The sequence below is a fragment of the Rhinolophus sinicus genome, linkage group LG06 (genome assembly GCF_036562045.2).
Source record: "Rhinolophus sinicus isolate RSC01 linkage group LG06, ASM3656204v1, whole genome shotgun sequence".
Lineage (NCBI taxonomy): Eukaryota > Metazoa > Chordata > Mammalia > Chiroptera > Rhinolophidae > Rhinolophus > Rhinolophus sinicus.
This window is the reverse complement of record NC_133756.1, coordinates 55,017,300-55,024,659: the sequence shown is the minus strand read 5'-3', so window position 1 is coordinate 55,024,659 and position 7,360 is coordinate 55,017,300. Positions and strand designations below refer to the sequence as shown.

Here is a 7,360-nt window from a genome sequence, read left to right as displayed (position 1 = left end):
ATGTATATATACATACATATATATATTCCTGTTACCGTGAAAATCTAAAATGAGAAATAGACTTTCGTATGTGTAATTCAGTGCTTTGAACACAGTACAAGCCATGTTCAGTACAAAGCATTGGATTAACGTACTGTTTAAAGCAGTCTACTTGGACTGTGGCTTTTCGGTGGGATTTGTAGGCAGGGCCTATGTGGCAAGTTGCTATAGTCTATCCTAGAAGGAACATGTACTGTGATGAAATCTACAACTAAAAGAGAAAGGTAGAGAATTCTAAGGTGAGACTACTAGGTGAGAATAAGCCCTTTAGAGGCTCAGGAATTAGTCATTTTTGAAAGCAAAGAATTTCCCTGGGCAGAACCCTCTGAAAGAATCTTTAAGATAACTAGTAAACTTTTTGGTAGATTTCAACAATTTCTATGGAAAACCCTCAATGGAGAGAAAATTGGAAAAGAAGAAGTTCTGGTCATATTTCTTCTAGCACCCTACTCCTTATCAAATCCAGTTTGATTACCAAGTAGTCAAGGTGAATGTAATTTCATCCTCCAGCAAAATCCCCCAACCCCTTATATTATTTTTAATCCAAACAGGACTAATCAATTATTTTATTTATATTAACAGCTTTATTGAGGTATAATTGACATACAATACAGTACATATTTAAATCATTAAACCATCACAACAATCAAGATAATGAATATATCCATTACCCCAAAAAATGTTCATGTGATCCTTTGTAACCCAAACCCTCCTTCCCCCTATCCTGCTCTGTCGCTAGGCAGTCACCAATTTGCTTCTGTTCCTTACAGATAAATTTGTGTTCTAGAATTTTACATAAATGGAATCATGATATATATATTCTTTATTGTCTGGCTCCTTTCACTCAGTGTAATGATTTCAATTCACCTATGTTATTGCTGTATAAATAGTTAATAATTCCTTTTTTTGTTGAGTAGTGTTGTATTTGTGTGGATATAGCACAATTTGTTTATGCATTCACCTGTTGATGGACATTAGGTTATTTTTTGGTTTACAAATAAACTATTTGTAAATATTACGAATAAAGCTACAATGAACATATGTGTAAAAGAATTTTGTGTGACTATATGCTTTCATTTGGGGAGAATGATTCTTTAAAACGTTTTGCCAGACTGAGGACTGGCCCCCCAAAGATGTCCATGTCCTGTGATTATGTTACCTTATATGGCAAAATGTGCTTTGCAGAGGGGATTAAGTTAAGGATCTTGAGATGGGGAGATTAGCCTGACTATCTTAGTGGTTCTAATATAATCACAAGCATTTTTATGAGGGAGGAAGTAGCGTTAGTCAGACAGAAGATAAAGTGACTGACAATGGAGCAGGGGGACACAGAGAGAGAGAGGGGAAGATGCTATGCTACTACTGGCAGCTTCAATAAGCTAGGAGGCAAAGAAATGAAGTCTCGCCAGGAGCCTTTAGAAGGAAGCAGCCCTGCCAACACCCAGTGAGATTGATTTTTGGACTTCTGACCTCCAAAACTATAAGATAATAAACCTATGTTGTTTTTAATCACAAAGTTTGCGGTAACTTGTTACAGAAGCAATAGAAATTATATAATAGAATGTAATGACTAGGTCATTTAGTAGGTTTATGTTTAACTTTTTAAGATCTTCCACAGTGTTTTCAAAAAAGAGGAACTCTGAATATATCTGAAGCTCTGTATAGCACTCTCTTTGCCAGGAAGTGCTCTCCTCACCAGGTTCTGCCATGTGAAATCTAGCCACCTTGCTTTCCCTGAGTTCTCAACTCTTTATCTCTACTCAGGGAGATGGTCAGGGTCTATTTTAGTTCCCCCTCCTTGTGTTGTGGCCTGGAAACTCTCTACAGTCACTGAAGCCATTTAGGGCTCGCCTCATTTTTTTCCCCTTCACACTGCTTGTCATCTCATGTCTCAAGATCCTGTGTGGCAGGCAGAAGAATAGCCTCCCTCCAAGTGTCCATGTACTCGTTTCCAGAGTCGGTGACTATGTTATCTTATATGGCAAAAGGGACTTGTAATTGTCATTACATTAAGGGTCTTTTTATTTTCTTTAAATGTCTTTGGGGGAGAGAACAGCACACTTCTTCTCAATTAAGAGAAATAGTTTTAATAGTACAGAGGTCTTTTATTTACACTTATCGTGCCATAAATTCATAGGGACTGGTTTCCAGCAGCTCAGGTTCCTTTCCATTGGTTCTCACAAAGTGTGCTTCTCTGGGTGGGGCAGGCTGGCCTTTCAGTTGAACCCAGGTACCTTTCTCTTTGGCTTCCTTCTTTTTTGATCATTTTCCTTCACCCATTTCAGGAAGCTATCTCGGCTTGTAGAGTGCTTAATATGCTCAATACGAACATTAATTCTCTTGGCAAGAATCTTACCCTTAACTTGTTTACAACAATGCCAACTGCATGCTGGGTAACATTGTAGACCCTTCCAGTTTTGCCATGGTAACATTTGTGGGGCATTCCTTTTTGAACAGTGCCCATTCCCTTGATTTCTACCATATCACCTTTCTTGTAGAATTGCATGTACGCGTATGTGGCCAAAGGAGCAACTCCATGTTTTCTAAAAGGCATAGAGAACATATAGTGGATGCCTTTCCTCTTTCCGTTTGTGTTGGTCATTTTGACAAATTATTGGAAAATGGAGGTCCCAGGTGAAAAGGCAAATTAAGGGTCTTGAAATGGGGAGATTATCCTGGATTATCCAAGTGGGCCCAATGTACTCGTCTGCACAGGGGTTGTCAAGAGTTTCATTAAACTACTCCATTGGTATTGCTAACTCAGCATCCATTTTGTTTGGCCTGTGAGGCCCTAAACTGATACCAGCCCCTCATGCAAGTGCATACCTGAAATAGCAGACCACAGAGTTATAAGCAAATGTTAAGCCCTGATATGACTTCCCCAATAGCTCTTGTGAGCAATAGTCTCCCCCACCTTTCAGGGCCTTCCCTTTGTGTGTGCCCCTTAGGTGAGACCTCTGTGGGGCTTACCAATACCCCTTTTTAACATTTGAATTGACCAATCTGGCCTCAGTGCAGGATCCAAAGCACTCTACCCACAGACCCTAATAAAGATTGTGCCCCAAGTCCTGTAGCTCTCACTGCCTGCACCCTGTCTTGACCTCCCCTTGTGGACTCTCAAGACATGCTGTGTACTTCCTCAAGTACCCATGAGTAATAAACGTCTCCATTTTAATTTCTTTTGTGGTCTTTTGTTGAACTGTGGCTTACCATTAGGTACCCTGTACTCTAGTTAACAAGCGTTCATTTCACAAGGTCATAATAGAGGATCCTTACAAATGAAATAAGATGCAGGAGAGTTAGTTGGAGAAGGAGATATGATGACAGAAGCAGAGCTGTTTTTCAAGATGGAAGGGAGCCATAAGCCAACGTATACATAAACCAATTTTCCAGCCTCACAAGCTGGAAAAAGAAAGGAAACAGATTGTCTCCAAAATCCTCCTGCAAAGACTTCAATTTTAGTCCAGTGAGATCCATTTTAGACTGACAATCAGAAATGTAAGATAATAAATTGGTGTTATCTTAAACCACCAAGTTTGTGGTAATTTGTTACAGCACCAACAGAAAAGTAATATACCTTCTAATATATATTTTGTCCAGTTTTTGTTTAAGGTGAGTGTGAATCCACTCTCTTTACCTCAACCTGGCCTGAAGCAAAAGTCCCTGTCAGTTCTGCCTTTCCCTTTTTGTGTTAATGCAAGCCCACAATTCTAGTCAGGAATTAATTGAGTAAATTTAAAACCTCTTCTGCAAAGATCAGATAAATTGAAATTAAAAGTTGAGTGGCTTGTACATACAGAGAAATACTAATACGAGTATAACAAAGACAAGCTAAATACATAAAACTAGAATAGAAAAACTTTACTATGTAACTATTAAAATACACATATAATGGATGGAGAGAACTATAATGTATACAGTAAACATGAAGTCAAAATATTCCTATCCCTAAAGCTTTCAAAGTAGATTTTTTGTTACAGCTGTGAGATAACTTTAAAGAAGACAAATCAGAAGGAAAATAAGTAAAACATTTATATTGGCTCCTCAGTGGAGGGTTGTCTTCCTGGACCCACACTTTAAGCAGTCCAATCGATTCCTAATTCTAGAGGAAAAGAAGTAGGTCATTTCATCCAATATAGAATAGATCAAAGTCAGTATATGAAAATATTCCCTTGGCTTGCAATTCCTTTGCGGAGGATTTTGCCATCACCCTAATTTTTAAAATTGTGGTTACAAAATTATAAAATTTACCATCTTAACTATTTTTAAGTGCAAAGTTCAATGGTATTAAACTTGTACATTGATAACGTTGTGCAACCATTATCACCATCCATTTCTATAACTATTTTTATCCTGAAAAACTGAAACTCTATATCTATTAAAACAATCCTCCCTGCCACACACACCTCAGTCTGGGAACTACCATGCTGCTTTCTATCTCTATGACTTTGATTACTCCAACTACCTCATATAAGTGGAATCACAGGGTATTTGTCTTTTTGTGACTGGCTTATTTCACTTTGCATAATGCCCTTAAGGTTCATCCATACTGTAATATGTGTCAGAATTTCCTTCTTTTTTAAGGCTAAATAATGTTCCATTATACGTATACCACATTACTTTTCCATTTATCGGTAGATGGGCACTTAGGCTGCACCCACATTTAAACTACTGTGCACAATGGGTAATGAATGATGTTATAAATATGAGTATACACATAACTCATTAAGTCCCTGCTGTCAGTTCTTTTTCGTACATACTTAGAAGTGAAATCGCTGAATCATATGATCATTCTCTGGTTAATTTTTTGAGAAATCACTATACATTGTTTTCCACATCAGTTGTACCATTTCACATTCCATCAACAGTACACCAGGGTTCCAATTTCTCTACATCTTCTCCAATGTTTGTTATTTTCTGCTTTTTTGATGATAGCCATCCTCATGGGTGTGAACTGGTATCTCATTATAGTTTTGATTTGCGTTTCCCTAATGATTATTGATGTTGAACATCTTTTCATGTGCTTATTGACCTTTTGTATATCTTCTTTGTAGAAACGTCTATTCAAATCGTTTGTCCATTTTTAAATCAGGTTGTTTGTTTTTTCATTGTTGAGTTTTAAGAGTTCTCTTTTGCATATAATCTGGATATTAACCCTTATCAAGTATGTGACTTATAAATATTTTCTCCCATTCTGTGGGTGGTTGCCTTTTCACGCTGTTGATAGTATCTTTGATGCATAAAATTTCTTAATTTTTATGAAATTTGTCTATTTTTTCTTTTGTTGCTTCTGCCTCTGGTGTCATATCTAAGAAATCATTGCCAAATCCAATGTTGTGAAGTTTTGCCCTACATTTTCTTCTAAGAGTTTTATAGTCTTAGGTCTTACATTTAAATCTTTCGTTCATTTTGAGTTAATTTTTATATATGGTGTTAGGTAAGGGTCCAATTTCATTCGTTTGCATGTGGGTATCTAGTTTTTCCAGCATCATTTTTGAAAAGACTGTTCTTTCCCCATTCAACAGTCTTAGCACCCTTGTTAAAAATCATTTGACCATATGAGCAAGGGGTTTTTCTTGGCTCTCTATTTTATTCCATTGGTCTATCTGTATGTGTTTATGCCATTACCATATTCTTCTTTTCTTTTTATAACAATGTCTTCTTTTACTGTTTTTTTAAATTTTATTGGGGAAGGGGAACAGGACTTTATTGGGGAACAGTGTGTACTTCCAGGACTTTTTTCCAAGTTGTTGTCCTTTCAATCTTAGTTGTGGAGGGTGCTGTTCAGCTTCAAGTTGTTGTAATTTCAGTCTTACTTGTGGAGGGCGCAGCTCAGCTCCAGGTCCAGTTGCTGTTGCTAGTTGCAGGGGGCGCTGCCCACCATCCCTTGCGGGACTCGAAGAATTGAACTGGCAACCTTGTGGTTGAGAGCCCATGCTCCAACCAACTGAGCCATCTGGGAGGCAGCTCAGCTTAAGGTGCCATGTTCAATCTTAGTTGTAGGGGGCAGAGCCCACTATCCCTTGCGGGACTCGAAGAATTGAACCGGCAACCTTGTGGTTGAGAGCCCACTGGCCCATGTGGGAATCGAACTGGCCGCCTTCGGAGTTAGGAGCATGGAGCCACCAGGCCGGCCCCATTACCATACTCTTTTGATTGGTGTAGCTTTGTAGTAAGTTTTGAAATCAGGAAATGTGAGTCCTCCAGCTTTGTTCTTTATGTCAAGATAGCTTTAGATATTTCAGGTCCCTTGAGATTCCATATGAATTTTAGACTAAGTCATTCTATGTCTGCTTAAAATGCCATTGACATTTTGATAGGGATTGCATTAAATCTGTAGAGCACTTTGAGTAACGTTGATATCTTAATAATCTTAAATCCTGTAATCCCATCAACACAGGGTACCTTTCCATTTATTTATATCTTCTTTGATATCCCTCAGCAATGATTCATAGTTTTCATTGTGCAAGTTTTTCAACTCCTAAGTCAATTCCTAAGTATTTTATTCTTTTTGATGTTGATATATATATATATATATATATATATATATATATATATATACTGAATTTCTTAATTTCCTTTTCAGATTGTTATTGTATAGAAATGCAACTGATTTTTGTGTGTTTACTCTGTATCCTGCTACTTTACTGAATGTATTAGTTGTAACAGTTTTTTTGTGGAATCTTTAGAAACTTTTACATTTAAGATCATATCATCTTCAAACAGGTAATTTTAATTCTTCCTTTTCAATTTGGATGCCTTTTATTTATCTTTCTTTTTAATTAAACTTTATTGGGATGACAACAATTTATTATGTTTATGTGTAATAGGGAAAACTGACATTTTAACTCTATTAATGGATTTAGGATCAGGCCGGGACAAACCACCTAGTGTCTATTTAAGGTTTTTATCGTGAGTCCATTTATAGAAATTGAAATAGTTCCCGTAATACAAGTATATAATAAAAATTATTAAAGGAGGGTGCCAGAGACTACCGGTGTTAAATTTAAATGTGGAAACTTCGGTTCTCTGATTTAAGATGACTCCAGTCATGGAAGATTCCTGATCTTCTGCAAGAAGATGTGAGTTTTAAACAAATCTACAGTCAAGCAGAGAGAACATGAGGTTAGGAAGCAAGGGCTGTGTGGCCCTAAATTAGTCCTATTTGTTTCTTTTTCTTGACTAATTGCTCTGGCTAGAACCTCCTACTCTACTTCTACGCTGAGTAGAAGTGGTAAAATAGGGGATCCTTCCCACCCTGTCATTTGTTGTTGGCCAAGTGACTTTGGGAAACTTACTTGACTCATATGTGACTCACTTT

General features: G+C 37.3%; 1 pseudogene; it reads right to left on the bottom strand.

Annotated features, from left to right (window-relative positions):
- Positions 1–685: 685 nt before the first annotated feature.
- Positions 686–6,105, bottom strand: LOC141572132 (large ribosomal subunit protein eL21 pseudogene; annotated as a pseudogene).
- Positions 6,106–7,360: the final 1,255 nt, after the last annotated feature.